This window comes from Dioscorea cayenensis, chromosome 19, assembly GCF_009730915.1.
Source record: "Dioscorea cayenensis subsp. rotundata cultivar TDr96_F1 chromosome 19, TDr96_F1_v2_PseudoChromosome.rev07_lg8_w22 25.fasta, whole genome shotgun sequence".
NCBI classification, from domain to species: domain Eukaryota; kingdom Viridiplantae; phylum Streptophyta; class Magnoliopsida; order Dioscoreales; family Dioscoreaceae; genus Dioscorea; species Dioscorea cayenensis.
In genome coordinates this window covers 16251966-16276770 of record NC_052489.1, presented here as the reverse complement: position 1 = coordinate 16276770, position 24805 = coordinate 16251966, and the positions used below count along the sequence as shown (strand labels likewise).

Below are 24805 nucleotides of genomic sequence, written 5' to 3'. Positions count from 1 at the left end.
AAATAAATGCTAAGCATATAAAATACTTATGATAAAACACATACATTTAGACACTTATCAAATATCTCTACACCTAAGGGTTTGCTTGTCCCCAAGCAAACAAACCATTAAAAACAAAGAGGATGATAAGTGGCTAAATGTATTACCTCAGACTCAAATGACTACAAGAATCTAAAAGCAATAGACAATGATACATAGATGTTGAGTTACAATCAAGAAGCCTGAAAGAAGGAAAGATCCTACTTCACTTTTTATATGTCTGTGCCATGTGTGTGAATCTTTTATCTTATTTGCCCTGATCTTGTCTAGCCTAATGACTCCACTCAGTATAGATCTCGATGCTCATCACTCCATATACAAAGAATACTGAGTCTTAAACTACTAAGTACTACTTCAATGAACAAGTAAGATCCTTCTAACTCTTGAACTTGAAACTAAATTCCTTTTCTTCTCAAAATGTCAAGTATGCAGTCAAAAAGATTAATAGGGTTTTTATTTTTATTTTTATTTTTATTTTTATTTTTATTTTTATAGAGTCTGACTAACGTAGACTACACAAAAATCTTTCTAGAGGATGCACATGCTATTTAGGTACAAGAGTCACCCAACTACTCGATTACAGATCTATATAGACGCATTCATAATTCACTAGTAGAGGAATACTGACATAGACTCCTTTTTCTTTTTCTCTTTTTTTTTTTCATTTTTTTCACATCATGCCTTTAGACTGCTCTACATGCCACAATACTTGGACTAGCTCAACAATACATAGAAGTTCTTAAGAGTTCATTGAAGGATAGAACTTAGCATTCTAAGACCAAGTACTCAAAGTTATGTGTTAAGCATACAAGAGAGTTAGAGTAGTTATGTTGGCTTTTCCTAGGGCATTATCAAAAGATTCAGTGCACAAGATAATACTAGAGGTGAAATAGGATTCAAGAGAGCACAAGAATATATAACTCACATCAATAATTAATCCAAGCTAGAAGAATCTTAGAAGAATGAACAAAGCCATCATAGGTAACACTAGCATGTAAACATTGGCCCTAATACATAAAATATACCCATCCCCACACCTAGTGTTGTACATTGTCCTCAATATACCTTAATCATAAAAAGCATGGTAAAATAAGCAATGAATATAATAGAGGAGGGTAAAAATGAACTTCCCCAGTTCATCTTGTGCAAGTGGCAAAATGTGACCCGAACACAAGGTGCGGTGAGCTATACATGTTGGGTCCAATTTCCATTGAATGTGGAGGGGCTCACCAAACTCTCTTAATGCCCTGCAAGGCAAAAAGGGGACATCATCATTCCCCAAAAAAATAAAATTTAAACACAGATAAATATTAGGGAGTAGTCAAGCAAACACACTAGATGAAAGAAAATAAAGTTCTACATAAAAGGTTCGTAGGGCAGGACCCTAGCCAACTCTACAGTATAGTAAACAAGTACACAAACTGACAAGTATATAACAAAACACACTAAAGTAATAAAACAAGTGTTCATGCTCAAGTGAAGAACTAGTCATCGCTGGGTATTGTAGGCAGTCTTGGTATGCTTCGAAAGTGCTCAAAACCTCCATGGTTAGTTGGTTATAGGTAAGATCATCAATTACGAACAAGTTCACCCAACAACCATGTGAGAGTAACTCCTTTACTCATTCATCCATCCCAATTGTTTCCAAGATACCCCATTCTATGTGATGAAATGTACCAAAAGGTTTGGTCTTCAAAATTTCATACTTCGCCTTATGATGAGCATGCTTAATGTGGGGTTCTTCGGGGTTGGCATTGTGCTTCTTGAATTTTTAGAGGCAAGTTTCTTGATGTTCGGCATTCCTACAACTAATACAAACCTAATAAAGTTTCAAGGAATACAAAGCAATCCAAAATGTGGTGTATAAGATGAAGAAAAAATGGATAAAATGATGGATGGTGACCATACGGCCGTATGGGCACTATTCATTTTGCAAGAGCGTCCCCATAAACATGAAAATTGAAATTTTTACATAAATTTAGGGGAAACCTCAACCATAACAATCACATTACAATAGTCAAGCCAAATGCTTGAAACATCCATAAATAAGCTCCAAGAAAGAAAGAAAAATGAAGAAAATAAAACTAGGGCATTAAAGAGCTTACAGACAAAAGCAAGAGAAAACTTGAGTTAAACCCTTGGGAAACCACTAGATCTAAGTCTCAATGAAGTGAGGAGGACATTTATGAAAAAAATGAGAAGATTTGTTTAAGAAATGAATGAGAAAGAAGAGAGAAAAATCGGTGAATAAGAATGAAAAGAATAGAGAGAAAAGGTGGTATGAAGGGATGAGTTTAAATCCCCAAAAATCGTCTCATACGGCCTCAATGCGGCCCGCATGGAGGCCGCATGAGATTGTTGTTTCTCACAGGTTCGACTCAAGCGGCCTCCTTGCGGGCCGCATTGAGGCCATATGAGTTAAGTCTTTTTCTTTGGATTGATCAATGCTATAGTACTACGAAACCTAGTTTCCTTCTTTATTTCGCCCTAATCATGTCCTCGTGTTCTTCGTGGCTTCTATGTGCCCTACAAAGTAAATAGCACACGATTAAACACAAAACGGACCTCAATTCTTAATAAAATATGTATGATAAAATACATATATTTAGACACTTATTAGTATTCCTAGGGCTCAAGGAGCTACCCTTACTTCCTCTTCGCGTGTTATTTAGCCTATAGGATTGAGTGAGTGCTCTAAACTACTAAAAAAAATTAAAAAGAACTGAGAAATGAGTCTACAGTCAAGATAAAGGGGATGAAAATCAAGGGGCGAAACTGGTCATGGATGGGGATTCCCCTGGGGATACTAAAGTCAGAAGGATGATAGGACTGTCATGCAACTAGTGGTTTTGACCAAGAGATTCCTAGGATAGATCAACCCGATGGTCACGGTAATTTACCCCTAATCCAATATCAGTATTGATACAGAATTTCTTCCAATAAAATCCTCCTATGATCGCATTAAAAGTGGGGAAAACTCTAATAGGGGCCAAAACTCAAACAGGTGTTGTGATCAAGTAACTAGGCGCATCCATACATCAAGGAATGTAGTCTTGATGAAGCCTCAGCTTGGTGGCCTTTAGTAGACTCAATCCAACCAAATATCAAGGAGACTGAGGCAATGGCAGAAGAAGAGTTACAAGACCAAGCTTAATAGGTTCCAACAAATAAAGAAGAAGAAAGTCCAAGATCATCAATGACCAAGAGTCCATGGAAGATAGGAGTTCATGGAGAAGCTAAAGAAGACTCCGCATTTTTGGTAGAAGAAATGCCTCCACCCTTAAGGAGATCATCCAGTGTAAGGCATCCCAATCCCAAGTGTGCAAATGCTGTACTAATCATTGAAGTTGAAGAACAAACATCTTATCAAGAGGCAGTTAAAAGTGATAAATGGAGGAAAGCAATGGAGGAAGAGATAGTAGCTCTCAAGAAAAATCAGACGTGGGAGTTAGTACCAATACTAGAAGAAGCAAAACCAATCTTGTGCAAGTGGGTGTATAAGGTGAAGACTCTAGTAGATGGAACAATCAAAAGGTATAAAGCTTAACTCGTGGCATGAGGATTCTCACAACAGTATGGAATAGACTATGACAAGACATTTAGTCTTATTATAAAGCTCACGACAGTACGAGTACTACTAGCTCTAACAGTAAGCAAAAATTGGAAACTTTGGCGAATGGATGTGAAGAATGCCTTCCTATATGGAGAGCTTGATCGAGATATCTACATGGAACAACCACAAGGATTTAAGAGCAAGGCTCATTTAGAGTATGTATGCAAGCTCAAAAAGGCATTTTATGGTTTGAAGAAGGCTCCAAGAGCATAGTAGTAGAAAATTGTAAACTTTTTTGTATAAAGTGGCTATAGGTTGATAGCATCAAATTCGAGGTTATTCATCAAACACGCATATAGCAAGATGGCCATAGTCCTGGTGTACGTTAACGATCTCATCTTAATCTGATATCTCATTGAAGAAATCCAGCACATTAATGACAATCATTTAGTCTGATTTCAAATGATGATGCTTGGAGAATTGAAGTATTTCCTAAGGCTTGAAGTCGAGAAGCCAAAGGAAGGTATGTTCCTCAGTCAAGAAAAATATGCAAATAATTAATTGGATACATATGGGATGCTGGAATGCAAGCCACTATCTACAGCAATTGAGCCAAATATCAAGCTTCGTGCTAGAGTAGGGAAAGACATCGAAGATTTATCGATGTATCGACAATTGGTAGGTAGCCTTATCTATCTAACTCTTACTCGACATGACTTGGCATATGATGTTGGAGGAGCAAGCCACTTGTTATAACCAGTATTTACTATAGTAGCTTGGCACTGTACCAGCCCAGCACTTTTGTAGCACGAAACCATCCTTTAAATTCTTTCTTTTCCTTCCTTCTTTCCTTTTTCTTTCTTTGATTCTTCCTTACGGCCGAGGACACCTAAACCCTAGAAAATTGCCAACGAGCTTTTTCTTCGAATCAAAGCCTCAAACTTCTTCCTCTCAATTTCCTAAGTGTGGTAAGGCTTCGATCAAAGGTTTTTCTTTTATACTTTACTCGTATTTTTCTCATTTTAAAAAATCTTTGAAACACTAGAAATACCCCGTCGATTGGGTTGTTTTAGGCTTAAATCGAAGCCCTTGATCTTGTGATTTTTTTTGTGTGGATGCTTGTCAAAATATTTTGTGATTTGGAGTTGTAAATCAGCGATAAACAATCATTTTAGGGGCGGTTTACTGTATCAATTTTTTTTGTTATTATAAGAATAACGATTACTGTAGTGTTACTGTAGCACAAAGTTTTTTGATCTTTTATTGTATTTCTTTGGTCCAAATTGAAGCCCAAGACATTAGGAATTCATTGGTAACCTAAAATCAAGTTTTCAGTCAACCCTAGGATAGATTTAGGGTTGTTTGATAGAAGTCAAACTTGGGTTTCTTCTTTGGCTAATACATTAATATTTGTTGTGTTTTGTTAAGCTTTGGGAAGGAGGTGAAGCGTTGGCTCAAGGCAAGGATCGAGTAGAAGATTAGCATTTGGGGAAATGGTATCATCAAAGTTGTGAGTGGGATTAATTGTGCATAATTCTACTAGGAGAATACCTATAATTATTCTTTATTGCGAAGTAAAGTTTTATTTTCTTCTATGCTTCAATCATGGTTTTGATTGACTTAAAATGAGTTTATTTAGTGATGTTTCATACTTGAAAAGCATTATTGTTCAAAGGAAAGGATTTTTGGATTATTACTTTATTCAAACGTTGTGCATTGATTTATGTTAAAATCTTTGGATAAGCTTGTGTTTATCATTTCCGTTGGGAATTGGCAATATTTTGCATATTGATTTTTGTCTTGGTTATGGATTCCTCATTACAAGATGCATGTTTGTATTACTTGGTTGGTGACATCCTAGTAGAATATGCCATTTTCACGGCTAGCCTGTTGAGGTGGCGTGGAAGACCGGCAGACTTATTGGTCCTATTTAGGTGGGAGTGTTGAGCCTTGACTGGATGTCCATTATGAACCTGGGGTCACCACACGGTGGACCGATGGGTCAATATTAAGGACATGAGTTCATTGACAGCTCTGAACCTAGCCGCGACCACGGTGAAGGTTTAGAGAGGTTTCTAGACCATGCTGCGTTCCTTTTGTAGTGTTATATTAAATTTGTGGTATTAACGGTGAGTATCTATTTTATGGATTTGAGACTCATATTATATAGTTGTTCTATATATATATATATATCTGTATATATAAGTGGAACTGTGATGATCCATTTGCATTATTATAAAAGTTTGGTTTGATGTTTAACTTACTTTGTAGTACAAACACTGTATTTGGTCTTTCATGGATTTGTTGTTGTAAAACCCTAGTTGGGGTAAAAAGGCTTTGTTGACATTATCTTTTGTTATATTGAATTGATAATTTCTATTATATTTATCTATCTTCTATGTTCTCAACTGTTGGTATTATTAGTAAAGCATTATTTTGATGAGTTATACCGTGTATGTTAGTATATTCATGTAGTGTTGTGCTAGGCTACTCACTGCGTGACCTAGGTTGCTCACCTCTCTTTTCTCTCCCCAGGCTTTTGCAGGCAGTAGTGAGGTATTAAAGTAGTGTGCTGGCCATCCACTGTTTGTTTTCATTCGGTATCATGTTCATGTATGTTATCCTTGAGCATATATATGCTGTAGTCGAGCATGGATCCATTAGTGTGATTGAAACTCTCAAAGCATGGTTTGTATGTTTGTCTAATCTCTTGGAAACTCCATTGTATCTGTGATTAGTGTAGTTCTTAAACTCTGTTATCAGGTCTTGCTGTTAATGCTTCCTTACGTACATGTGAATCTCCCTATTTTGTACTTATTTTAGGTTGTTGGTTTCTGGTATTTTCTCAGCCGTGCAGTGACTCGGCGGTTGAGTGGTGGGGTATCCCTCCTCGGATTGTCGCAGTGGTTAGTGCATCCTTGGGCCCGCGGGTCGGGGAGTGATAATTTTATTTGTATTAGAGCTATTGATTTAGACTAATAGTTGTACCCGGTTCTTGTCTTTGATTGTTTTCTTTAGTAACTAGAGGATCCAGTTAGAGTTGAGCATATATCATTGTTGTATGTAGGATTTGATCCTAAAAATTCTTTTGGTGTCTTATTCAGTGAAAATGCCAGTATAACGCCTACATACACGCATTGGAGAAGTTGCTCTTGCTGTTAAGCCTACTCCTACACAGCCGAGAGATGGACGACTCTGAGTGTCATCTCCACCGTCCTCTCCTTTGCTGCCTCGGCATGTTGCCTCATCGGGGTATTTACCTGCGGTAGCAGCGTTAGTGCACGCTCCCCGTGCACCTGAGCCATTACCCCAGGCCCTAGAGCTAGACTTAGCTCCGTCCCCAGAGGCGATGCAGGCTTTTAGAGCCTATTGTGATAGTCAGGATAGGTAGCCAATCTATCAACAGTTTAGAGACTTCATGAACTTTTGTAGCATGTACGGAGGGTGTGTACCGACGACGCACTCACCTACTCTAGTAGCAACTCAGATGCAGTCAGTTCCCGAGTCCCTGCAGAGGACAGTAGGTCCAGTCAGAGCATGTCCTTGTCCAAGATCCTGAACAAAGCCCGGCAGTTGGGTTATAGTTCCTTTGATAGCATAAGTGTAGCCATGGATGCCAAAGAGTGGCTAAAGAGGGTGATAGCTACTTTTGACGACATGGTTCTTAATGATGAGCTGAGGCTCAAGGTTGCCACGAGATTGCTTGAGGGTAGAGCCAGAGTTTTGTGGGACAACCTAAAGAGCCGTTCCCGTACTGTATTGACTTGCTTAGAGTTCCAGGAGGAGTTTGATGAGGAGTACTCCACCCACTTCCATAAAGATTAGAAGAGACAGGAGTTTATACAACTGATCTAAGGTGGTAGATCTATGATAGAATATAAAACAGAGTTAAAGGACTTGGCAAACTTCGTACCAGAGCTTGTGGGTTCCGAGGAGGTATTGTGTTCGAAGTTTGAGGCAGGGTTAAATCTCAACGTCCCATAGAGGATGGTAGTTAAAGGGAATTAGAGCTTTAAGGAGGTAGTGCAATTGGATTTTTTGGCTGAAAAATTGGTTCAAGAAGCCAGACAAGTTGGGAAAACTTGGCTAAGAGAAGAGGCACAAACATGGGTTAATCATCCAAGAAGAATAGAAGTGAGAGTTCATCTGCAGGTGCATTTTCCACTAGATTTTTCAGGCCTTCTCCTAGCCAGTCTAGTGGAAAGCAGAGTTTAGTACCTTATGGTAGTGTGATAGATACGCGATCAGCGGAGACTAAGCAGCAATGCTTGAATTGCCACATATTCCATAAAGGGCGGTGTCCAGAGCCACAAAGATGTTATTAGTGTGGTAAGAAGGAAATTTTGAGGATAAAATTTTCTTGAGGGGAGGGTAGAGTGTTATAACCCGAGTATTCATCGTAGCGACTTAGCATGTAATGACCCTCAAAAGCCATTCTTTAAATTCTTTCTTTTCCCTTCTTCTTTCCTTCCTCTCCATTGTTCTTCCTTGCGGTCACACCTAAACACTACAAAATTTCCCGATAAGCTTTTCCTTTGAATCAAAGCCTCAAACTTCTTCCTCTCAAGCTCTTGAGTGCGGTAAGGCTTCGATCTAAGGATTTTCTTTCGTATTTTACTCGTATTTTCCTCGTTTTAAAAAATCTTTGAAACCCTAAAAATACCACGTGGATTGAGTTGATTTTAGGCTTAAATCGAAGCCCTTGATCTTGTGATTCTTTTGTGCGGATGCTTGTCAAAATATTTTGAGATTTGGAGTTGTAAATCAGTAAGAAACCATCGTTTTAGCAGCGGCTTTACTGTAGCAATTTCTTGGTACTGTAGCAACTGATTTACTGCGGTGTTACTGTCGTACAGAAAATATTTGGTACTTTCTTTTCTTTCTTTGGTCCAAATTGAAGCTTAAGACATTAGGAATTCATTGGTAACCTAAAAATCAAGTTTTCAGTCAACCCTAGGATCAATTTAGGATTGTTTGATAGAAGACAAACTCGGGTTTCTTGTTTGGCTTTTACATTAATATTTGTTGTGTTTTATTGTGGTTTGGGAAGGAGGTGAAGTGTTGGCTCGAGTCAAGGATCGAGTAGAGGATGAACATTTGGGGAAATGATATCATCAAAGTTGTGATTGGGATTAATTATGCATAATTCTACTAGGAGAATACCTATAATTATTCTTTATTGCGAACTAAAGTTTTATTTTCTTCTATGCTTAGATCATGGTTTTGATTGACTTAAAATGAGTTTATTTAGTGATGTTTCATACTTGAAAAGCATTATTGTTCAAAGGAAAGGATTTTTGGATTATTACTTTATTCAAAAGTTGTGCGTTGATTTATGTTAAAATCTTTGGATATACTTATGTTTATAATTTCCATAAGGAAATGGCAGATATTTTGGATATTGATTTTTGTCCTGGTTATGGACTCCTCGTTGCAAGATGCATGTTTGTATTGCTTGGTTTTTGACATCCTACTGTAGTAGGTGGTTTTCACATCCAGGCTGGTGAGGTGGCGTGGAAGACCGAGAGACTTATTGGTCGTGTTCAGGTGGGAGTGTTGAGTTTTGACTGGATATTTATCGAGAAGCCGGGGTCACCACATGGTGCACTGATGGGTTAATATTAAGGACATGAGTTCATTGACAGTTCTAAACTTAGCCATGGCAACAATGAAGATTTAGAGAGGTTTCTAGACAATGTTGCGTTCCTGTTGTAGTGTTATATTAAATTTGTGGTTTTGGTGGTGAGTATCTATTTTATGGATTTGAGACTCGTATTATATAGTTGTTACATATATATATATATATATGTATATATATAAGTGGAACTGTTATGATAATTTGCTTTATTATAAAAGTTTGGTTTGATGTTTAGCTTGTTTTGTTGTACAAACCCTGTATTTGGTATTTCGTGGATTTGTTGTTGTAAAACCCTAGTTGGGCTAAAAAGGCTTTTTTGACACTATCTTTTGTTATATTGAATCGATGATTTCGGTTATATTTATCTATGTTCTATGTTCTCAACTGGTGGTATTATTAGTAAAGCATTATTTTGGTGAGTTATATAGTATATTTTGGTATATTCTTGTAGTATTGTGCTAGCCCACTCACTGAGTGACCTAGGTTGCTCAGCACTCTTTTCTCTTCCGAGGCTTTTACAGATAGTAGTACGGTATTAAAGCGGTGTGCTGGGTATCCACTATTTGTTTTCATTTAGTATCACATTCATATATGTTATCCTTGAGCATATATATGTTGTAGCCGAGTATGGATCCATTAGTGTGATTGAAACTCTCAAAGCCTGGTTTGTATGTTTGTATAATCTCTTGAAAACTTCATTGTACCTATGATCAATGCAGTTCTTGAACTTTGTTATCGGGTCTTGTGGTTGATGCTTTCCTTATGTACCCATGAATTTCCCTATTTTGTACTTATTTGAGGTTGTTGTTTTTTGGTATTTTGTCAGCCTTGCGACAATTCGACGGTTAAGTGGTGGGTATCCCTCCTTGAATTGTCACGGTGATTGTTGCATCCTGGGCCCACAGGTCAGGCGTGATACCACTACATGCAAAATCCCAGGAAGCGACACTTGGAAGCAGTTCAACAGATTCTTCGATACTTAAAAGGAAATGTGGATTACGGTATTCTATATCGCAAAGGTGAAGGATGCTAAGTAACAGGTTCTTACGACGCTGATTATGCTGGAGATTGTGATATGAGACGATTGACAATAGGTTGCATGTTCAGCATGGGATCAGGAGTAGTGTTATGGTACAACAAGAGGCAACCTAATGTATCTCTCTCCACAATAGAAGCACAATATAGAGTAGCAGCTATGCCAGCACAAGAAAGAATGCGGTTGATGCAATTGTTGAGGAATCTTCACCAACCGATTGAACAAGTAATACTTCATTGTGATAACAGGTCAGTAGTTTGTCTAGCAGAAAATCCAATGTTTCATGCTAGGACTAAGCATATTGAGGTGTACTATCATTTCCTAAGAGAAAAATTGCTGCAAGGTGAGATTCACATGAAGCTGAAGTCCACAATAGAGCAAGTTGTTGATATCTTCACTAAAGGTCTCATCACAAAGAAATTTGAAGATATACGTGCACAACTCTGAGTATTCTATAAATCAGTAATTTAGAGTAAGTCGGCACTGAGGGGGAGTGTTGAAGAGCAGCACCTCTTAGAATATTCTTGAATCATCACCAACTCAAGGAAGCTTCATCACCGACTTCACCATCAAGAATCAACATTGTCTCCACCGACTTAAGCTTTGCTACATTACAAATGCATCTAGATCTCTCTAAGGCACCGACCTATTATCCTATAAATATGTGCTTCCCATTACTGATGTAACCATACAAGCAAACTAGGTTAGCTACTAAACAAGTGAGTGACAGTGATAGACATCTAGAGAGAAAGCAAGTGCATAGTGAGAGTTAGTATTTCAAAAGATTGAGTAATTAATAATAAAAGAATTTTATATATTCTATCTCCACTCAATATGGTCTTATGACTTCCCTCAATAAAAGTATTAGTTGCGAGAGACATCTACATGAAACTACGAACTATGAGATGGTTTGCATTGAGTTTAAATCATTCATTTAGTAATCAATTTGTGACATAATATCTTATTAATTGACAAAATCACCACTAGAAATCAAAGACCACTTTTTTACACATAGAATGAGAAGCTTCGGTTTTCTTATATGGCATTAGCCGATTCAAATAACAATAAAATCATCATTTTAATTTGAGAAGCAAAAACTTTAAACACAAAAATTATTAATAAATTTATTTATTTATAATCATTGTCCAGTTAAAAAAGTGAAAATACCAAGATCATGAAGATTTACTACATTAAATTTATTCGAGCCAAAATATCACAATACCATGTACCGACTGCCACCAATTTTAAATGTAATAAAACAAGCAAAATTATTAATCAACCTCAAAGAGTAATAAGGATTAGTAATGTCTTAATTACTCGGCTGGAGGGTAAGGGTGGATGCATGCCTTGTCCATGTCCCATATCTCAAGTGATTTGGTTGTTACTTGAGCATGGTTGGCATTATTGAAAAGGAAGACTCGAACCTAACATAGATAGCTTATGTTGGGGATATCCTAGAGTTTATACATGTCGGTCCTCCTTGGTGCAAAACTCTCCACTATCAAGTGATCTACCTAATATATCAAATCCACTAGAGATTAAAAATACTGTGATAAATCGAAGTTACTTCGACAAAATCCTAACAAAAGAGGAAGCGATTCCTAAACTAGTTATTTTAAAATTTACTAATTACATAATAAGTATGAAAAACATCTATATAATTTAAAATGAAACTAAATTATTTAATACATCTATATAATGTTCCCCAACTCAAAAATGTCATGAAAAAGTTATTTTTAGAATTTTGTTTTTTCAAATTTAACAAAAATATACTATTTGTGTAAGTAGCAATACAAAAGCTTGCTCACCAGTGTTCTCACAGACAAGGTATCACCTTCAAGCACTGGCACTGTGCTTCCATACACGTGTTTCACCAAATCATTAGCCTTAGACGATCTTCATTCATGGCAAGAATTATGAATCTTAGTTATAATGGTTCACATAATATATATATATATACTATTAGGCAAACAGATTATGTATTATAATAATATAATTAATAGTTGTCAATTAATTATATAATAAAAACAAAACCTTGCATCAATCCATCATGGCAGAAGAAGATTGAAAGCCCTCCATCAACACCTTTTGCAGTGTAAATGAAAAAATATGTTAACTCAAACAAATTCTCATCTGTAAGAACAATCAGTCCAAAAGGCCCCAAAACACCTCTCTTAGCAGCACTACCGCTTGTGCTATAATTATGTCCCACATCAGCCTCCACCACCTCCACCAATGAAGAATGCTTCGGATCAAATTTTGCTAAATATCCAACTAAAAACTGAGTATGAGAAATATTAATTGTCAAACTCACTGAACTTTATCATATGCTAATAACCATAGTGGAGTAAGATTACCAAATCACCCTTCATGTCCCACACGATTAGCTTGACTGCCTTGGCTAAGATCTTCACATACTTATAATCGTATAGGATACTAACTCATTTACTTCTGAGAGAACAAATTCTTTTTTGGTGATCACTCACAACTGCTACTTGCCCGACATAGTCGCACTTTGAGGTCAGCCCTACCAAAAAGTAAACTGAGCCTAACGACTCTAGTAATAGGCTACACGTCATAGGTACATTGTGATTATGATAAATTAGGTGTAAGGTCCACTCATATGATCATAACCAACAATCCCAATTATTGACTGTCAAAGAGTAAAACCCATGTGATTGGATTGTTGTGAGTCATGTTCGAATACATCAATCCCAGTGATGTATTTATGACATATGCTCCCACTATTCTATAGTGTTCAACTAGAACTCTTAGTCAAAGTATATGTCATACAAATCCTTATGAAACTTTAACGCCTAATTAAAGATTCTCCGATTTGCGAACTATTTAAGCGTATAACTACCAAACCCTTATAGTGCTCTCCACTTTATCCCATAAAGAGTAGAAGATTTAACTTAATACACATGGACTATGATATTCAAGACTAATTATAATGCCATCACAAGATTTATTTGAACATCAAAATAAATGCCCATTAATAATAATAACAATGTATAATATAAATGAAATGCCCTAATTCAAGTATCCTCGTTGGCATTTGACGGCATAATATTAATAAATGAGACTGATTAGTCGATAGTCTGCTGGTGTCTCTATTGAATCCACCTTTAGTATTAGCACAATATTGCATAGTTGACCTGTTTCAGGTTCGTTGCATAGCTTTAAAAGTCCTCAAATAGTTTCATAATATCTGATGTGTTCTCCGCAAGTGCACGGGTCGGACACAAGTAGTAGAGTGATACCCTATGAGGGGTTGGATTGTCAAACCACAGGGACTGGACTTAACGTATTAGTTTATCTTCCGATGTTTAGTTAAACAAAGTTGGATTGAGGTTGAATTAAAAGCAAACAATAAAGGAGAGAAACGATGGTAGTGACAGGGGGATTAGGATTGAGAATTCAACAACAAAAGAGCAATGCCCTGAGATGATTCCTATGAGTTATAGCATGCTGACCCATCCCAAAGCCTACTAGGTACATTCTATGGTTCAAGTGCGTGCTCAAGAGCAATGTTGCATCTATGGTTCTCAAATATACCAAGTTTTGCTAAGATAACTAGATTACATAAGAACCTATGTAAATTAAACACATCAAGTTATGCAATCACAAGATTAACACAAGAAACCAAAAGAACTCCGTAAACATTAAAATCAAGTAGTCAAAGCATAGAAAACAACATAGTTCACATCCCGGGGCATCATGGATGGTTCGCCGCTCATGGATGGGTACATTGAGGAAAACAAAGATGAAGAACTAGAGAAAGAAGACATGACTCCCTCCTCCTCAATATAATCTTTCTCGCCGAGCGCCGTATGCTAACCCCACTTCTCTTATGCCTCCAAATCATCCTTAATCCCTGTAGAAGGTATGGTGAAGCCTAATCTTTGCTCTCTTCAAAGTTCTCCCATTGGAGATTAGAATCTCCAAACAAAGATGAGAGCAAACCCTAGAAATTGGAGTTAAAAAGGGCTATCTTCGAGCTCGACACGGGCTAAACACGATCTTGCTTAGACTATATTTCCATAGTAGGGTTTTGGGTGAATCAGCTAAGTGCTCACCTGGAATCTTCAGTGGGTGGAAGAACAGTCTTGCTTAGACTGTTTTCCACTTGAGCGTGATGGTGCTAAGGGCATCTAGTGCGTGCTTCCATTCTTGAGCCAAAAATACCTCCAGCCTGAGATTTCCATGGGAGGAGCACAAGCGTGCCCCCACTATGTTTGGCCTAGTGACACCCACCTGCAAACTTTATCACTTCGTCGTCATAAGGTTAGGATATTTAGGGGCACAGAGCACTACTGTGCTCTGCCCGTGCTGAGCTTGAACACTTAGCAATTTCTCCAATCTTCACTCATTTGGTATCTTGATTCACTCCTAATTGCTTCGAGCTCCCTAATTCCTGCATCATTAACAAATATACCCAGAATAGCACCGAATGTATATAAAGATGTGCTAAAAGGTAAGTACAAGCATGAATTGAGGGCAAGAAAACATGATTTGAGTTACACTCATCAATATCCTCACACACAATGGACCGGTATTTTTGGAAATAGAAAATTGGGAAAAGCCATCGAGACCTGGTGTTTTAGCTACTCCCAAATTAAAAATTGTTGTTTTCATTTTCTTCAATGTGAAAAGGGCTTCTAGTCCTGAGAGGTTAGATGCTGGGTTTGTGTTTAGAAGGATGGCCAATTACATTTGAAAAGGTTTTGTCTTTTGGTGCCGAGTTAAGCCCTAAGAAAGTTAGAAAAACTCCATTCCAATTAAGTTAGCTTCCTGGCATATACATGAGATAAAATTATGTTTTCGGTGACTGATGGCCACCATATGAAAAAACTTGGTATATTGGTCTCCATCCTTGGGCCATGTTAGTCTTAATCACTGTTTCTAATAGAGTTCCTCTTACCTAACTAAGGAAAACAACTATATTTTAATGTCCGCCTCACGACTTAGTTCTTCAGTGGAAAGCTGGAGAGTCTCTTTAATGTCATTAAGACTCACCAAGTTATGAAGAAGGAAGAGTTTTTTGCAATATGATGGAGCCAAAACTTATCTAGCCCAATCTCATAACTGTCCCTTGAGATGGATTAATTTCTTAGAAAGGACAAAGGCTTTGCGTCCTGTTAAAGAGGTTTCATTCCACAAGCCTAAATTAGGTCTTTAAATCCTTCAGGCGTACACCATGTTCGATCAAATTTGAAGAGACGGGCATTGAAATTGTCATTACTAGATTCTAGGTTAACTAGGGCATGATTCAATCCAAGTTGAGGAAGGAATGTTTAGATCACTTAAGGGAAACAAGTTTTTCATTTTGTATTCACCAGAAAGTAATCCAAATAGACCTAAGAATGATGTACATACCTGTTAGTCCAAGTCAAGTGTCTGCCATGAGTAGGTGGTTCATAGAAATTTTAATTATGAAGGAGTTCTTGTGCACACCAGATGTCATCTAAACTTAGGACACATCTAATTTTGTCATGGATCAAGAATATTACGTTAAAATCACCGCAAATAACCCATGGAAAATGGGTTTGGCCACTACTTTATCGAATCTCTTCCCAAAACTTCGCCTTAAGATTATGAGAGTTCAGTCCATATACTATCGTCATAAATAAATTCAACTATCTTAAAGGATGGTAAGCTCAACAGTCAAGAAGTATATGCCCGAGTTGATCACCTTCGCCTTGACAAGTATACTATCCCATCTAATGATCATTCTGCCTGAAGAATCTAGAAATGAAACAAAACAATACTCATCCAAATGTGTCCCACTCATAGACCTCCAAACGAACTAGTTAAGATTAGACAACTTTGATTCTTAGATATAGTTGATATCTGGCCTGTGGAGTTTCAAAAAATCTTTAATGAAAAACTATTTTTATGGCCTTCCTAAGCCCTGTACATTCCATGAGATTATGTTCATAAAAAAAAGAATGAAATGTCATGTAAGTGGACTGTTTACATGGTCTCTGTTACACCCTTTCCTGGGGCAATATGGGCAGCTTTGATAAGGTGCAAAATGCATCAAGCATGTATTCTTGTGCTACAAGGAATCATCCATAACTATCCCACATGCCTCAAAATACATGTCTAATAGAATATCTGATTAGTCAGAAATTAAAAGAGGGTAGAGTTAATACCTTCTGATGATTAGCTGGCGGATCCTTTTTTCTTAGTTGACTGAGGTGTTGGTGGAGCCAACAAGATAAATTTCTCATTCCATTTTGATGAAGTGATAAGTGATTGTGTATTAGTAATATGAAGTATTCTTTTTTTACAATGAGAATTACTTTTATTTGATTTTATCACTTATACATGTGTATTCATGTTATTTTGTGCATGTAGGATTGTGGAGTCAAGTATGGAAGATAAAAGCCAAATTAGATTGTGAATGCACTTTGTTGATGAAATCTTAGAGTGAACAAATGTGAAGACACAAGTTGTGCTCAAAGACATATGAGTGTGTGTAAACCTCCGTTGTGCTCGAGTGAACATACAAATTGGAGGGGCACAAAGGCAGTCACACTCATGTGATCTAACTTGTGCAATGCTAGCAAGATTGTCGTCAAATGTGATTTTAGTGAAATGCAACACGATCTATCACATGGATGTGTGCGCATTCATGTGGACTCGATGAAAGTGTGGATTTGAGAGTATTTTGGCAGAGTATTATAGCAGGTCACTATAGCAAATCACTGTAGCAGTTACTGCTCATAGGACTCTGAAAAATCGATTCCTATAGATTCACACGGGGTTGTGAAAATTCCACATGGCCGTATGGATGCTCGATTTCAGCCTATTTAAGTCGCGACTTCAGCCCGTTTTGAGAATCCTTTTTCCCACCCTTTGGCCCATCTTTTCTCATCTTTGTAAGCACCCGCGGCTAGGGTTTGGAGAGGCTTTGGCAAGGGTTTTGGAGTAGTTCTTCAGCCTTCAACACCTCATTCATTCAGAAGATAGTTATTGGGGGAGCTTTCATCGGCATCGATTCGACAAGGTGTACCCTAGACTTTACGAGGGAACCTTTGGAGAAGAAGCGGCTACTCCACAATATCATCAACACAAATACCATGGGGGTTTTTGACACGACCGAATATGCGTGTAAACCGTAAGTGCAAGGGTGTCGAAGTAATAATACCCAGGTGAGAGGGTAGTCCAATCCACAGAGAATAGTGCTTAGAACCACCAAGATTGCTATTTAACTAGAATGAAAATATGTTGATAGTAATGTGAAAAGAAACTCAATACAAATGAAAATAAGAAAAGATAAAGGAAGCGCAAGTAAAATATAAGGTAGGCAATCGACAATGAATGGGGTACCCAGATATTGTTCCGCCTAGGACAATCGTTTCAAGTGCAAAACCCTCTATTATGCTTTCTAACTAATGCATTAATGAGTCATGGAGTTCCTTTAATACATGTCCTAAATCTAAGGTCAACCATGCCTAACTCTATACATGTCCCGGAGGAGAAATTAAATAACCTTTTAACCTCACACTCGTATAGAATTGCAATGAGTTCTAGGGATTCCAAGTGATAAATCCTCTTCCTATATGCACACCTAACCCTTTGGTCCAGGCGGAAGGTCCCTAGCCACAATTAAGCCCTAGACGCTAATATCACTTCAACGCTTCACTCCATTGCACTCACAACTAAGCCCCAGCAGAAGGTCATCCCTTAGCCCATTCACTCTACTATGACCACAAAGAGATCGAGGAAATGAAGGTAGAATAAATCACACCGGAGGGGAAAGTGGAAATGGGATGCTCCGCTACCTCTCGACTCACCCTCTCAACCCTCTCCAATCTAGCTTTGTCTAACTCTCGTGGTGTGTCACTCACTCACAAGGGTTACCAACAAGAACTCTCAACCCTAGTGTCACCCTAAGGGAGTATTCACTCAATCAAGCATACAAGATTGGAACACAATTAAAACATCAATTAATTGAAAGCATAATAAAAAGGTTCAATGAAATGAATACATCCCAGGGTTCACAAATATCCAAATACCCACTAGGGGTTTAGCTCTCCATTGAGCAAAATACAATAGATAATGAAATCAAAAGCAAAGAGATGCAATCCATGAATGAAAACCCCCTTGTGTTCATATCGAAGGTCATGTGGATCCGACGTGTCTTCTTCAAAGTTTGCCTCATCAAACCTAGGGCACACCTCGCCGGATCGGTGTCGACAAAAGCTCCCCCAATAGCTCTCTTTCGAAAGAAACGTGGTGTCGAAGGCCTTCAAACCTCTCTAAAGCCTTGCCAAATTCTCTCCAAACCCTACACAAAAGAACACAAATACACATGTATTAGCGCTAAAACCTGATAAAAGCAATGCTCATTGTAAGGAAAGAATAGTTCGCATTCTTAACACATAAGCACTTATCAAACTCCCCCACACTTAAGCTTTTGCTTGTCCTCAAGTAAAAATTAAAACATTAAAGCATAGACGAAGGAAATATTGGAAGTGCTTGCCCTTAGGTTCACCAAAGCATACAAAGAGAGCATTCTAGAAGTAAGGGAAATTTCAACACTAAATACGAAAAATCAATGCTCTAGCTAAAAACTTGAATCAAAAAGGAAAACAAACCCAAAATCGTGTAAGTGTGTGAACTCACTCAAGTCAACCCAAGGTATATGATAAGTGCTTGTGCAATAAGAATACAAAGTGTTCTTTCCTTGTGTTGAGCATTACTTTTCTAGGGTGTTAACGCTAATATGTGTGTATTTATGTTACTTTCATGCAATTAGAGTTGTGAGACTAAAGCATACAAAAAGAGAATTCTACAGAGAATCCACACGGGTGTGTGGAAATTCCACATGCCCGTATGAAAAATCCATAGGGGTGCTCACACGGGCGTGTGGATTCTCGATTCCTGCCCTTTAAAAGTCGATTTCAGCAGCGATTTCAGCATTCATTTCTCCATCTTTTCCCTAACTAGAGAGAGGGCGGTGGCTAGGGTTTGAAAGGTATTGGCTAGGGCTTTGGAGAGGTTCTACGGCTCCGACATCGCGCGCCATTTGGAAGAAGGTTAGTGGGAAATCTTTCTGCAGCACCGATCCGGTGAGGTGTATCCTAGGCTGGACAAAGGGACCCTTGCGATGAGTAGAGGACTCTCCACAAGACCATCACCATGACTAATAAGGGGCTTTTCTATGGATACTTTGTTTTTACATTTGATTTCATTGATTGTATCTAGCTCCATGGAGAGCTAAACCCCTAGTGGGTACTTGGGTATTTGTGAACCCTAGGATGTATTTGTTTCATTGAACCTCTTTATTATGCTTTCAATTAATTGATGTTTATTGTGAGTTCCAATCTTGGAGACTTGATTATATGATTGCTCCCCTAGAGTGACACTAGGATTGGGAGTTCTTCTTGGAAACTCTTGTGAGTGAGTGACACCATGAGAGTTAGAAAAAGCTAGATTGGAGAGGGTTGAGAGGGTGAGTCGAGAGGTAGTGGGGCGTCCTCTTTCCCCTCCGGTGTGATCTATCCTATCTCCACATTCCAAGAGTTCTTTGCGGCTATAGTAGAGTGAATGGGCTAAAGGATGACCTTCCGCTGGGGCTTAGTTGTGAGTGCAAAGCAGTGAAGCGTTGAAGTGATTTTAGCATCTAGGGCTTAATTGTGGCTAGGGATCTTTCACCTGGACAAAAGGGTTAGGTCTATACATAGGAATAGGGCTTATCATTTGGAATCCCTAGAGCTCAATGCAATTCTATGAAGTGCTAGGTTGAGAGGTTATTCAATCTTTCCTCCAGAACATGTATATAGTTAGGCATGGCTGACCTTAGATTTGGGATCATGTAATTAAGGATTTCCATGACTCATTGTTGCATCAATTAGGAAGTATAATAGAGTGTTCTTATACTTGAAATGATTTTCCTAGGCAGATCAATATCAGGGTACTCTATCTTTATCGATTGCCTTACCTTCTCCTTTACTTGTGCCTTCTATCTTGTTGTTTTATTTTCGTTATTTCATATTTTGTCACACTTATCACTATTCATCTTCCACATTAGTTAAGAAACAACTCAAGTGTCTTTATTCCCTACTTTCTGTGGATACGATACCCACTCATTTCGGATTATTACTTCGATACCCATCGACTTGCGGTTTACACTCATATACCGACGTGTCAAGTTTTTGGCGCCGTTGCCGGGGAGTAGGCGTTTAGAGATACTTTGCACTTTGTTTCTTCGCTATTCATTTATTTATTCTATTTCATATTTTCTTATTCTATCATCGTTCTGATTTCTTTTTCTTTCTTTTAGGGTGCAGCTCCAGGTTATGACCATAGGGAACCCCTCCATACTGATTGAAGGGGATCTGATAAGTGCTTGTACGATATGAATGCGAAGCATTATTTCCTTATGTTGAGCATTACTTTCCTCGGGTTTTTACAATAATATGTGTGTTTTTATGTTACTTTCGTGCATGTAGGGTTGTGAAACAAATTATGAAGGAAAGAAGCCAATGTGGATCACAATGCACCGATTTTTTGGACGAATTCTTACTAAAGTTCAAACGCGAAGATATGAGTCGGGTGCGAGATGCTAGAGTGTGTGCCAACCTCCCCGTATTTGAGTTTACACAATCATTTGGAGGGGCACAAGAGCAGTCACACTCAAGCATTCCGACTTATGCACATAGAACAAGATCTCCATCATCTTATCCGTCATTGAAGAAGCAAAGCGATCCACGGCATAAACGTGTGCCCGTTTATGTTACCTCGATGAAAAGTGGATTGGGAGTATTTTTGGCATTGTACTGTAGCAGGGCACCGCAGTAAATTACTGTAGCAAATCATTGTTCACAGCCGGCGGAAAATCTCAGAAACAGAGAATCCACACGGGCGTGTGGAAATTCCGCACGGGCGCGTGTACCGTACACGCCCGTGGAGTTGCCCGATTCCAGCCCTATTTAAAGCCGATTTCAGCCCCGATTTCAGCATTCTTTTCTCCATCTTTTCCCCAACTTGTGAGAGAGCTTCGGCTAGGGTTTCGAGGGGTATTGGCCAAGGTTTTGGAGAGGTTCTACGGCTCCGACATCATGATTCCATTACGAAGAAGGTTGGTAGGGGAGCTTCCATCGAGGCGTATCCTATACCGGACGAAGGAATCCTTGGACGACGAGTAGAGGACTTTCCACAAGACCATCGACACGACCATCGAGGGGGTTTCTTTATGGATTCATGCTTTTACATTCGATTTCTTTGATTGTACTAAGCTCCATGGAGAGCTAAACCCCTAGTGGGTACTTGGATGATTGTGAACCCTAGGATGTATTCGTTTCATTGAACTTCTTTATTATGCTTTCAATAAATTTATGTTTATTGTGAGTTCCAACCTTGAATGCTTGATTGTATGAACATTTCCCCTAGAGTGACACTAGGGTTGAGAGTTCTTGTTGGTAACCTTGTGAGTGAGTGACACACCACTAGCGTTAGACAAAGCTAGGTTGGAGAGGGTTGAGAGGGTGAGTCGAGAGGTACAGGAGCGTCCCCTTTCCCCTCCGACGTGATAGATTCTACCTCCGTTCCTTAAGCTCTTTGCAGCCATAATAGAGTGAATGGTCTAAGGGATGAACCTCCGCTGGGGCCTAGTTGCGCGTGCAATGGAGTGAAGCGTTGAGGAAATCTTAGTATCTAGGGCTTAATTGTGGCTAGGACCTTCCGCCTGGACCAAAGGGTTAGGTCTATAATTAAGAAGAGATTTATCACTTGGAATCCCTAGAGCTCATTGCAACTTTATTCGAGTGCGAGGTTGAGAGGTTATTTAATCTTTCCTCCGGGACATGAATAGAGTTAGGCATAGTTGACCTTAGATTTGGGACTATGTATGTAAGGATTTCCATGACTCACCATTGCATTAATTAGGAAGCATAATAGAGAGTTCTTGCACTTGAAACGATTATCCTAGGTGAAGCGTCATCCGAGTACCCCATCTTTATCGATTGCCTTACCTCCTCCTTACTTTTGCTCTCTTACTTGTTGCTTTTAATTGTTGAGAATTGAATCATTATCACACTTATCATTGTTGATACTCCACATAGCTAAGAATCGAATTAAGTGTCTTTACTCCCTACTCCCTGTGGATTCGACCCCGCTCACCCGGGATTATTACTTCGACAAACCCGTGCACTTGCGGGATATAAGCAAGGGGAACTTGTCAGGATCCCGAGCTTGAACGTATACTGAGAAGAAAAAGGAAAAGAACCTGTGCAAGAATAGTCTAATCTAGCTGATTTGGAAGTAGAAAAATCAGAAAACATGGCAGAACAGAATGAGCAGTAGCGGACATTATCCGATTATGCTAGACCTTCAGTATTGGGCACACAATCAAGCATTGTGCGTCCTCGATTACAGCTCAGAACTTCGAGCTGAAGCCGGCATTCATTCACATGTTGCAGCAATCCGCACAGTTTAATGGTTTGGCCGACGAGGATCTGAACAGTCATATAGAGAACTTTCTCGAGGTGTGTGATATGATGAAGATAAACTAGGTAACGGATGATGTCATCAAGTTGAGAGCCTTCCCATTTTCTTTAAATGGGAGAGCAAAGCAGTGGCTACCCTCATTACTTAGAGCCTCGATTACCACATGGGAGGAGATGGTAGAAGTTTTTCTTGCCCGATATTTCCCTCCCAGAAAATCCTCAAAGCTTAGGAATGAGATGTCATCCTTTGTACAGTTGGAATTGGAGTCTCTATTTGAAACGTGGGAAAGATTCAAGGAGCTCCTGAAAAAGTGCCCGCAACACGGATTACTGGACTGGATGATTGTTCTGACCTTTTACAATGGTCTGAATCCGAGTATAAGCCAACTTTTGGAGGCTGCAGCAGGAGGTACCTTAGGTAGTAAGACCCCCGGTGAGGCTCGTCAATTAATTGAAGAAATGGGGTTAAACAGCTACCAATGGAATGCTAGGAAGAAGAAAAAGGTGGTCTGCCTCCATGAAATAGATGCATTAACCTCATTGGCGGCTCAAGTGGAATCATTGAGTAAGAATTTAGATCTCCTAACTTCGAATAGAGTGGCGGCCATGACTACTTGCACTGGGTGTGGTGGAGGACATGCTCCCTCCGATTGCCTGATCTCTATTGGTGATGCATCTTTGGTTGAGAATGTCAATTTTGTGGGTAATGGCATGAGGAATCAAGGAAATCCATACAACAATACTTACAATCCGGGTTGGAAGAGTCATCCTAATTTCTCGTGGAGCAACCAAGGTCCACAAAAGGCCATGGGACCACCGGGTATCCAACGACAAAAGCAAGCCCCAAACATGGAAATTAGAGTTTCAGGTTTGGAGACCCGAATGAACAATTTGGAGAAGGCCTTAACTAGGTTTATGTAATCATCTTGTACAAGGTTCCAATTAGTTAAGGCTACACTTCGCAGCCACACCACCTCTTTGTATAATCTTGAAAATCAAGTATGGCAGATTGCGAAGTCCTTATCGGAAAGGCCACAAGGAAGCATGCCGAGTAACACCGAGACAAACCCTAGAGAGCATGTAAAGGCGATCACTTTGAGAAGTGGTCGTGAGGTTGAGTGTAAGTTTCTGAGTGAGAAGCCAAATGAACACGCACCCGAGGTTATAGAGGTTGAGAAGGGAGTAAGCAAAGAGAAGGAGGTGGCACCCCCACCTTTGAAGCCAAGAATCCCTTATCCCTCTAAATTAAAAAAAGACCAAGGGGATGAACAGAACAAGAAGTTCCTGAGTTTGTTCAAACAACTCCACATTAACATTCCTTTTGTTGAGGCATTGGCTCAAATGCCTAAGTATGCAAAATTCTCAAAAGACTTGTTGACCAACAAAAGGAAGTCAGACGAGAGTGCTTAAGTGATTTTAGATGTATCTTGCTAGGCAGTTTTGCAAAAGAACATGTTGAACAAGAAGAAAGACCCGGGAAGCTTCATCATTACGTGTAATATTGGCAATCTAGGTAAAGAAATGGCATTGGCGAACTCAGGGGCCAGTATCAATGTCATGCCATACACCTTCTTTCAAAAGCTAGGCTTGGGCGAGCCTAGGCCTACTCGGATGACTTTACAATTGGCGGATCGAACGGTGAGACATTCGAGGGGTATCATCGAAGATGTGCTTGTCAAGGTGGACAAGTATATATTTCCTGTAAACTTCATAGTGCTAGATGTCGATGAGGATGCGGATGTACCTTTGATACTTGGGAGGCCGTTTTTACGGACTTCTAAGGCATTGATGGACATGGACGGCGGAGAGCTAACTTTGAGAGTTGCAGATGACAAGCTCACATACCACCTTGCTGAAGCCATGCGGCATTCTCTTGATTTCGATGATACTTTGTATTTTCTAGATGCTATTGATGAGATTGTTGATGAATACATGTAGGAAATGTTCAATCCGGATCCATACGAAGGCTTGTTCAACTAAGAGGAGGACAATAAAGAAGTAATGATGCTTGTTTCGACAGAAGAATTACCATCTACCTCGGGGATCTTAAAAAAGGTGCTCCGGAAATTGAAGAGGGC

The 24805-nt window shown here is 39.0% G+C and overlaps 1 non-coding gene and 1 pseudogene across 1 annotated transcript; both read right to left on the bottom strand.

The window, feature by feature from the left end:
• Positions 1 to 11579: 11579 nt before the first annotated feature.
• Positions 11580 to 12638, bottom strand: LOC120284088 (annotated as a pseudogene).
• A 10311-nt stretch (positions 12639 to 22949) lies between these two features.
• On the bottom strand, positions 22950 to 23056 carry LOC120250921. Its single transcript, XR_005533251.1, has one exon. It is a non-coding gene; the product is annotated as a small nucleolar RNA R71 (small nucleolar RNA).
• Positions 23057 to 24805: the final 1749 nt, after the last annotated feature.